We start from the raw sequence: 10968 nt of genomic DNA on the forward strand, positions 1-10968 counted from the left end.
GCCTCCTAAACTGTGAGAAAATAAACTTGTTTATTAAAGCCATCCATTTATGGTATTTCTGTTATAGCAGCACTAGATGACTAAAACACCAAGTAAAATGAAATTCTTGACAATTTCAATCTTTTCTCTGTTTATTAAAATGTTGCTGATTGGTCCACTTGTGAGGATTTTGGTTTTCTTTATGGTGAGGTGTAATCCATACTGAAGGCTGTAGTCTTTGATATTCATCAGTAAGTGCTTCAAGTCCTCTTCACTTTCAGCAAGCAAGGTTGTGTCATTTGCATATCACAGGTTGTTAATGAATCTTCCTCCAATCCTGATGCCACGTTCTTCTTCATACAATCCAAGTTCTTGGATTATTTGCTCAGCAGACAGATTGGAGACGTATAGTGAAAGGAAACAACCCTACGCACACCTTTCCTGACTTTAAACCATGCAGTATCCCCTTGTTCTGTTCAAATGACTGCCTCTTAGTCTACGTTCAGGTTCCTTGTGAGCACAATTAAGTGTTTTGGAATTCCCAGTCTTCTTCCCTCTTTAAAGTGTTGAAAAGCAAAGACGTTACTTTGAGTACTAAGGTGCACCTGACCCAAGCCATGATATTTTCAATCACATTATATGCATGAGAAAGCTGAACAATGAAAAAGGAAGTCTGAAGAAGAACTGATGCCTTCGAATTATGGTCTCAGCAAATAATATTGAATATACCATCGACTACCAGAAGAAGGAACAAGTCTGTCTTGGAAGAAGTACAGCCAGAATGCTCCTTAGAAGTGAAGATTGTGAGACTTCATCTCAAGTACTTTGGACATGTTATTAGGAGGGACCAGTCCCTGGAGAAGGACATCATGGTTGATAAGGTAGCAGGTCAGAGAAAAAGAGGAAGACCCTCGACGAGATGGATTGACACAATGGCTGTAGCAATGGGCTCAAACATAGCAACGATTGTGAGTATGGCACAGGACTGAGCAGTGTTTCTTTCTGTTCTACATAGGGTTGTTATGAGTTGGAACTGACTTGATGCCCACTAATAACAGTAGCATTATTATTGTAGTTTTGTGATCTTTACTATTATCAGTGCAGTTTTGTGACCTACTTCGTTTCCAGGAATGCTTCTTTACTTATGTAGGTGCTTCCATGAAAGAATAAGCAAATATTTTTTCCAGTTCAGAGTTCATGTCCTAGTTAGAAAGTATTGAAGCAATAATGACTTAAAACTTAATCAACTGGCTCAAAATTTTATGCATCTCAATCACCCAAAGGTCTTAGAATTAGCAAGTTAGTATTATCTAATAACTATAACTCCAAGAATATAATCATTGGCTCTATGAAGAAAACAACACACTAGAAGGCTGTCATTACAGAATTTTCCGTTATGTTCTCATAAACAAATAATATTGACCATACAAGAGTCTTCTATCCTAGTCAAGCTGTTAATTTATATTTTATTAATGAAAGGGGTTATTTGATTCCTTGGATTAATAAAGGGATTCAATATTTCAGGTTAATATCATTCTGTGATATTTCTTTTCGGAAACTCTCTCCAGACTGCCAAAAGGAACTCATCTGAGTACACTGAGTATGTGAATGCCCTATAGAGCTGCTATGGAGAAAGAGGTAATTTCCCTTTGCCCTTTTCCACTATTTTTTTTTTTTATTATAGCTTTATGGAATGTTATAATATTCCTAAAGACAGAGAAAGATGCTCTGCATAGCTGGAATTACTGAGCACATAAAGATTCAAAGGTTAGCCTTGAGGGACATTATTATACTTCAGGTCAATAATACCTATAACCTTTCCCATATCTATTGGGAATAAATAAAACTTCTACAATACTGAAATTTGCTCTAACTGAAAGTTTCTAGAAAATCTGCTTTGAGGTTAGGATCTTGAGAAAGAGTTCCCAGGAAATTTTATATAAGGAGACCAAGAACATAGGGGAAGCCAGCAGTTTTCCCCCATACTGTCTCTGGCTTTAATTTAGAAAGAAGGTGCTGAGGAGACTCTTTCCTCCCAATGAAACTCTCCAAGATACTCAGCTGCCAGACTGGTTTCCGTCACCTTTTAAAGTGGTCCATTTTGGAGCTGGTTGTTGATAAAATTGCTCCTTGTACAGCTTTTTTGAAAGATAGGTTTAATTAAAAGGTATATTATTATAGCACTAATAAGCTACTCTCTTTTCTGTTCCAAGAAGCTGGCAAACAAGCCTGTTGTCCTGTCTAACAACCGCATGACTTTTCTTATTAATTGTGAAGTCATGTCAAGCACAACATGAACTGTGCAAGCTATACCCAACAGAGGATCATGAAGCTACCTAAAAGCAACAGTCCTGTGAAAGAGTAAGAGTTAGAAACTGTTCCTTCTTCAATCGGCTACCACCTCTGGGCCATTCTGGGCCTCAGTTTCCTCATTGGTAAAGTATGGTTGCTGGACGAGAAGCAGTTTGAGACACTTGCAGTTGTAAATTACACTTATGTATCTACATGCATACAGTGTTTTTTCAGGTTTTAGTATTCTCACCTGTACCCCTGCTGTTAATATAGCAGTTTCATATGTCAGGGAATTGAGTATCACACCAGGTCAGCAAACTACGGCCTTTGGGACAAATCCAGCCCACAGCCTTGTTTTTGTACAGCCTGTGAGCTAAAAACGGTTTTTACATTTTAAAAAATTAGTTAAAAAAAAAAGGCATGTAACTGAGATCTTATGTAGACTATAAAGTGCTAAATATTTACTATTTAGCTATTTGTAAGAAAAGTTCAATGACTCCTGCTATGAAATAATAGCTTATTTTCTAATTAATGTGTTTACGTACTAATGCTATTTGGTCAACTTGTAATATATAGTTTAAATGGATATATTTTTCCACTATCTGGTTTTTCTACTTTACTATTTTTGTGTTCCCTGGTAAACAACATATTTTCCTTTACACTTTTCATTTTTTTGTCTCCATTAACAAACATTTTTGTAATAAAATTATTCCCCTATATGGTCTTCTAAAACTGTCATGCTTTTGTTTTTCACATTGAAGTCTTTAATCCACTTGGAACTGAGGCAAATATGGAATTGACATGAGTTGGAAATAACTCAAAGGCAACTGAAAGTAAAAACATAGATTTATATGCATGTGTCCATATAAGTAGATAAAAATGGAGGCATGAAATGCTGTTTCTAGATGCATTATGTATTATGGCAAGAAATTGGGATCAACACAAGTCTTAAAAAGGAAAAATAAATAATCAGTTGGAACACTGTCATATGGTATACAATATTGTGAAAATGAACCAACTACAGCCTAATGCATCTCAAAAAATTATATTAAGCAAAAAAAGCAAGCTATAGAAGAGTGCATGAAGTCTGCTTCCATTTATATAAAGTATAAAAACATGCAAAACTAAATAATATGTTGTTTAGAGATGCACTCGTATGTGTTATAATAAAAATGAAAAGCAAAATTCAGAATTATGGTTATGTCTGGTTGTGAGAGACAGCTATAGATTCAGAGAGAAACACACAGGGTTTCCTGAGAATTGCTAAAATTCTATCAGTTATAACCTTTACGTATATTAGAACTGAACTATAAGTAAACAAATGGACAATAAACTAATTATGAGAAGATAATATGAAAGGCCATGGGTTGTACATGGAGAAATTGTACAACTCCAAATCCAATGCATTCACCATTACATTAGATTAATTTTATACTGCATTAAAGTTTTATACAGATTATTAAAATCTAAAATATTTCCTTTCTATAAAATCACCATAACACAATGCTAATTACTATTTATTATGTATTATGGGTCATGCACTATGAAAGGGCTTTACAAACATCTACTCTAATCTTAACATCAGATTTCAAATTGTAACTCAGATAGATAAGAATTTGCTTCAGGTATCACAGCTAGTAAATGGCTTAATTGTCTCCTAAACCTAAATTGGTCTGGTTTCAAATAATTTGCTCTATACTTTGCAAATGTACTATTCTGGTATATTAGAAGACACAAACTGTGAGATTTGCTTAAAACTGTAATTCTAAATTTAAATCGTCAAAAATACCTCTAGGAGCATGAGGATTTGAGAACAGGACAGATTGATACTGGAGTCCAAATCTTGGCTGCATTTGGTCTGATCTGATCTCGTTTTCTTCATTGTAAAGGAATTCTTAATTATCTCTACTGGTACAGGTGAAGGAGCCCTGGTGGCATACTGGTTAACGCTCAGCTGTTAATGGAAAGGTTGGTGGTTTGAACTCACCAGCAGCTCTGTGGGAGAAAGATGTGGCAGTCTGCTTCCGTAAAGATTAGAGCCTTGGAAACCCTATGGGACAGTTCTACAGCATCCTATAGGGTCACTATGAGTTGGAATCAGCTTGACGGCAATGTGTTTGGTTTTTGGCTTTGGTACAAGGGAAAGAATTGAAAAAAAAAATCTGAAATAGTTAATGTTTGGTTGTGGAATATAACCTTAATATGTAGTCACGTCAGTCTCTGTGAATTCTTTCTAACTACTAATTTAAATCTTTTGGTGTGCATGGTTGAAAATATGCACTGCAAAACATGCACCAATTCAACAATTTCTCCATGTACAATTCAAAATCATTGATTATATTCTTCAAGTTGTGCAACCATTCTCACCCTCCTTTATCTAATTGTTCCTCCCCCGTTAACATAAACGTACTGGCCTCCAAGCTTCTATCTAACTTTTCTTAACTTAAATCTTAACTTAAATGGAATTGAGAAAAGTTCATCATTTCTGCATTCCCATTCTCAGTTAGCCGACCATGTTAACCTAACCCATGGTATAAACTCAGACTAAAAATATATGATCCCTGAGGCTAAATGTGACTTCTCAAACCTTCCTTGAAGAAGACTTGGTGGTTAAACTTCAGGACTCCAAAGGACATCCTTACTGGAACACAGTTTGTGAGCAATAAGGGAGAAAAGAGAGAAAATTGATCTATCTTCCTCTGAATGCCTCCTACATGTCAGGTAACTTTCCAAGGATTTCCCACCCGATACCTTACTTACCCCTTCCAACTCTGTGGGTTAAGTATTGTCCCTCCTTTTAACACATGTGACAAAAGACTCAGATTAAGCTGCATATTACAAAAGGTTAATACACTTGACTACTAGCTGAAAGGTTGGAGGTTGGAGTCTACCCAAAGGTGCCTTAGAAAAAAGGCCTGAAGACCAGCTTCCAAAAAAATCAGCCATTGAAATTCCTGTAGAGCACAACTCTACTCTGACACTCATGAGGTCGCCATGAGTCAGAGTCAACTCAGTAACAGCTGGTTGTAAGCTTTTGTGCAGTGTGTTTCAGATGGCAAGTGGTACAGCAAGGGACCAAATCATGACATTTCATCATATGTTTCGCTACAACTTTACACTTGAAACATGTGGACCTATACTGTCAATACAGTAGTCACTAGCCCCATGTGGCTCTTGAGCACTTGAAACATGACTCTATTAAATGCCGACCTCTTTAACCATTATGCCACCAGGGCCCCATTAAATGCACACAGGAGGTCAGAAACTTAGTAAGAATATCAAACATAAAATATCTCGTGAATTTTTTTTATATTGATTACATGTTGAAATGATAATTTTTGGGACATCTTGGATTAAGTGAAAATATTATTTAAAATTGTTTCACCAATTTCTTGCCACTTTTTTTTAAACTTGGCTACTAGAAAATTTAACGTTGTATATGTAGCTTCTATTATATTTCTTTTGGACAGTGCTGATGTAGACCATTACATACGAAACCAGGAAAATTTAGTTTCATAAATCACTTATGCTCCTCGTTGGCTGTGATAACTTGGGCAAAATGTTAATTTACCTGAATTGTGTTTCTTCATCTACCAAATGTGGGTAATAACATATGCCCTGTAGGTCTGACATTATGACTAGAGACAATGCGTGAAAAAGTACACTCCAAGTGCCTGGAACACAATCAGTATTTTGGAAAGGGTAACCAGTATCACATTAGTGATTTTGATAGAATCTCAAAATATTTCATATTTTAATAATATGTATGAAACCTCAAAATATTATATTTTGAAACTATTGGACTTCAAAAGCTACCCTTTTTCTACTTCCCATGCTGTTTCCATATAAAACAGGTTAATAGTACTGTTATTTTCATGAAACCTTCTCTAGAGGAAGGAAAGAGAGAGGAAATTAAGATTTTAAATAAGCAAATGATTATGCAGTGCGGACCCTCAATAATGCAAGATGATAATTAAACCAAACTCTGAGTTTACTTTGAGTGTGTTTTTGTTGCTGACAATAAAATTTTCATCACTATTTGCCATACATATCTGCCCACAGATCATCACAATTGAACATTTTCCTACAAGTCTACTTTATTTATTTAATTATATGCAAACTTATTCAAATCATGGTTGTTAGCTGTTATTAATGTAATACATAGCCATAAATTATGTACCAATTCAAAATTTACATTTTTACAACTCCTAAATCTTGATTTTAAGAGCCTATTGGAGCTATAACCATTCCTGCAGTGATTTCTGAAGTTCAAGGGTTGTAGATATTTAAACCCTTATTCTTTGAGGATGACTGTATATGTTTTAGCATACATTTTATATACTGCGGGTTTTGATATTAATCTATACTTTCTTCTTATCAAGAACTTCATAATAACCTTGAACCAGTGTGGCTGAAAAAATACATCTGATCTATGATGGTCCTCTTTTGCAGCCCATGTTACTCTCTTTCTGCAGTGAATTCCTGCTTAGGATTCTTACTCTTAACCACAGGAAATTTATGCATTCCAATGACAATTATTAAGGACAAGCCCTCATCAGATGAGGGCTGCTACTGAAGCCTTTGCTTCCCATCAACAAACTCCACTGAATGCTATTTACCTGATTTTCTTATTATCCAAAAGCATGGTGTGGCTCTCCAAAAGGGTTTCACTAATTTAAGCACTTTATCTCCATTCTTTCCAATGAGAGACCAGCATGTGGTGCCGCTGTGATGAGCAGAGAGATATTTGAAGCAGCTTTTAGCATGGAAAGTCACGTCGGGATTCAAATCAGAGCTACAAGTGATACGCCATTGCAGAAATGAGGAATCCCTGACGCTTCCTATGCTACATCATGAAATACCTCCTCGGAAGCTTCTCAGGGACATGAACATCCAATTACCTTCTACCCAATACTGTGACTATTACATTCACAAACAATATTTTATGAGACCTAATAATGGTTATTTGTAGCCAAAATCTTTTCTGTCTCCTTTATTATCTCTGGCCTTGTTTGGAGAGGGTCGTCGTCCATACCGTGAATAACGCTCTTTGTACAAACAGTGCAAAATAAGGGATTGGCAAGGGAACTAGCACAAGATCTGATGCTTTGCCTGTTAAGACACTTTTTGTTTGCTTGTTCGTTTTTGTTTTGTTTTCTTACTAAAAATGGATGGATTAAAAACTATATACATGGCCTGAAGGGAGGTTCAGCTCTCCAGAAAACTCTCATGACAGCAGATACCTCGTCTGTTTTGGCTGCAAGCAACTCATCTCCTTCAATGGAAAGCAGGGATGATTCTCTGCGCCTTGGCATGAATTCCCAAAACTACCACCACAGCATGCTCTGCTTCCTGCCTGTGGATACAAGGTTCCATTGCAGAGCGCCAAGGGTTTAACAATAGTTAATCTCTTTAAAGAAGCCGGAGACCCCTGCCGCGACTACTTTTATAATGCCTATGTCTGCCTCAAGTCTCTGCCCATAGCTTGCCTGCCAGATTTGACAGGAGTCCAGAGTTCGATGGACATTTCTACCCCCTCGTGGTTCTTTTTACTGCCCATCTTTTCCCATGCTGTTGTTCATTGTCAAGGTCCAAAAAATCCCTGAATGTGAGCTCAGTTTTAAAAAACATGTCTCATGTTTTTTTGTTTTTTCTTTTTTTCTAGGCCAATCCCATCGCATTGTCTGTATCCTCTTTCCATTTCTCACGTGCAGTTGAAATATTAGCACAAGAGGCCGGCTGGCGCCCCCTGGATCTACATACATCCACCTTCTGATGCATTGTTTATCTACAAGTAACATCAAACGACCACACCCTGACCGTGCCATACAAATCAACCGTTTTTGTTTCTCATTTGAGTTTAGAACATATTATGATGAGAAAGCATATTCTATTTCAAAGTTTAAGGAATTCACTTATGTAGTCTTCTGTTATTAAAAAAAAAAAAACAACCTCACATTCCAAAAATAGGTCATATGAGCAAACTTCATCCAACATTCCTTGACTATGATAAAAAGTAGTAAAATTGGTATTTATTTTCCTTTCTGATTCAGTTTCTGGTTGCAAACTCTGAATAGCTGTAGTTAATAAACTACATCTTTCTTCCAGGGCTTGTTACAAGCAGACACCATAACCTGTACTATAATTTTTCACTAAGAGACATACCTAGTTCCCACTGCACTTTAGAAACATCAGTAAATACACAAGACCTTCAGAAACTGATTCACTATTTTGTGGGTGAGTAGAAATTAAATCGATAGTTTTATGACATGACTCTATTCCATTAATATCCAGAAACACATTGGCATAGCAGGACTAAGTAAAAAGGTAGAGGTTTCGCTAGACAATGTGTGTGAATTGCACTGCCTACCATCCAGGAACAATTTCGGAAAGCAATGTCTCAAGAAAATAACATTAAATGATTATGTGTATACTTTCTTATTTATGTGTTTTTTACCTATTTATTGTTAACCTGTTTTTTTTTTTTTATTGGGTAGTGTATGTTTTTTTAAAGATGTTACAGTGAAAAATTGCACATAAAATATAGAGAATCCAGTTTGGTAATAATCACTCTATGAAGTTCTCTAGCTGGTAATATGCATTGCTGAGTTCCCCAAACTTTATTAGGATACTCAGAATGAAAGACTGCTTCTCATTCTTTTGGAAACCCTGGTGGCGTAGTGGTTAAGTGCTACAGCTGCTAACCAAAAAGTCGGCAGTTCGAATCCACCAGGTGCTCCTTGGAAACCCTATGGGGCAGTTCTACTCTCTCCTATAGAGTCACTATGAGTCGGAATCGACTCAACGGCAACAGAGTTTTTGGTTTTCTCATTCTTTTGCAGAATCTAAAAGATTGTCCACTATGCTGAAAGTGAGGAGGACTTGAAGCACTTACTGATGAAGATCAAAGATTACAGCTTTCAATATGGATTACACCTCAACATAAAGAAAATAAAAATCCTCACAACTGGACCAATAAGCAACATCATGATAAAGGTAGATTGAAATTGTCAAGGATTTCATTTTACTTGCTTCAACAATCAATGCTTATCGAAGCAGCAGTCAAGAAATCAAACAACGCATTGCACTGGGCAAATCTGCCACAGAAGACCTCTTTTAAAGTTTTGAAAAGCAAAGACGTCACTCTGAGGATTAAGTTACTTCTGAGCCAAGGTATGGTATTTTCAATTGCCTCACATGCATGTGAAAGCTGGACAATGAATAAGGAAGACGGAAGATGAACTGACGCCTTTGAATTATGGTGTTGGCAAAGAATATTGAATATACCATGGACTGCCAGAAGAACTAACAAATCTGTCTTGGAAGAAGTACAGCCAGAATGCTCACTAGAAGCAAGGATGACAAGATTTCCTCTCAGGTACTTTGGACATGTTATCATGAGGGACCGGTCTCTGCAGAAGGACATCATGCTTGGGAAAGCAGAGGGTCAGCAAAAAAGAGGAAGACTCTCAAGGAGATGTATTGACACAGTGGCTGTAACAATGGGCCCAAGCGTAACAATGATTGTAAGGATGGCGCAGGACCGGGCAGTGTTTAGTTCTGTTGTACATAGGGTGGTTATTAGTCAGAACCGACTCAATGACATCTAACAATGACCATGAAGTAGGTGCCCAATAAATGTGTCCAATACATTCTAAATGCCACACAAATTAATTGCCATTCAAAAGCTTTTCAAATTATATGTAATACAGGTAAAATAGACACATAAGCTACAACCTGAATAATTAACAATAATCTTTTTTTCAGTTTAAACTTTATGGGAGATTAGAAGAAATGCACTGAGATTGATTAGCAGGAATATACCAAAATGCTAATTTTCGTTTTGTTAGAATGTTATACATAAACTTGAACTACCCTTTTTTTCCCTCCTCCCTACATTTCCTCAGTCTCTAGAAACATACCGTGATTTTTTTTAAATTCCAATCTATGTTTTGTAATTTTACTATATATTAAAAAAAAAAAAAAAAACACTTGCCATCGAGTCTATAGGTCAGAGTAGAACTGCCTCATGGGGTTTCCAAGATTGTAATCTTTACCGAAGCAGACTGTCACATCTTTCTCTTGTGGAGCCACTGGTGGGTTCGAACCACTGACCTTTCAGTTAGGAGCCGAGTGCTTAACCACTATGTATGCAAATCATAAACCACGTATAGTATAGCATAGTATGGGTGTGGCTTTGAATGTACATGAAACATACAAGCACCAAGTTGCCAGGTTCTGCAACTTGTTATTTGCACTCAAATAACGTTCATAACATGTACACATGCTAATTCATTTAGAGTCAATTCATTCATTTCCCTACTGTATACCATTTGCTCAATTATCCATTCTTTTCTGCACAGAACATGCAGATTCTTGTCTATTTTCTGCTCTTACAAATAATACTACAATTAACCTAATTTAAAGTGCCTTCTTGAATACATATGCTAGAGATTTCTAGGGCATGTACCTAACAGTAGAATTGTAGCATTATACAGTGTTTACATTTTCTAGATATTGCCAGTAAATAATTGACCAAACTTTAACTCCCACCAGCTATTCCCATTACCTTTACCAACAGTTAATACTATCAGTCTTTTCAATATTTTTTTAATTTTTTTTATTGTACTTCAGGTGAAGGCTTACAGAACAAATAGTTTCTCATGAAACAGAAGTACACATGTTATTTTATGACAT

Source organism: Trichechus manatus, unplaced genomic scaffold (assembly GCF_000243295.1).
Source record: "Trichechus manatus latirostris isolate Lorelei unplaced genomic scaffold, TriManLat1.0 scaffold00193, whole genome shotgun sequence".
NCBI lineage: Eukaryota > Metazoa > Chordata > Mammalia > Sirenia > Trichechidae > Trichechus > Trichechus manatus.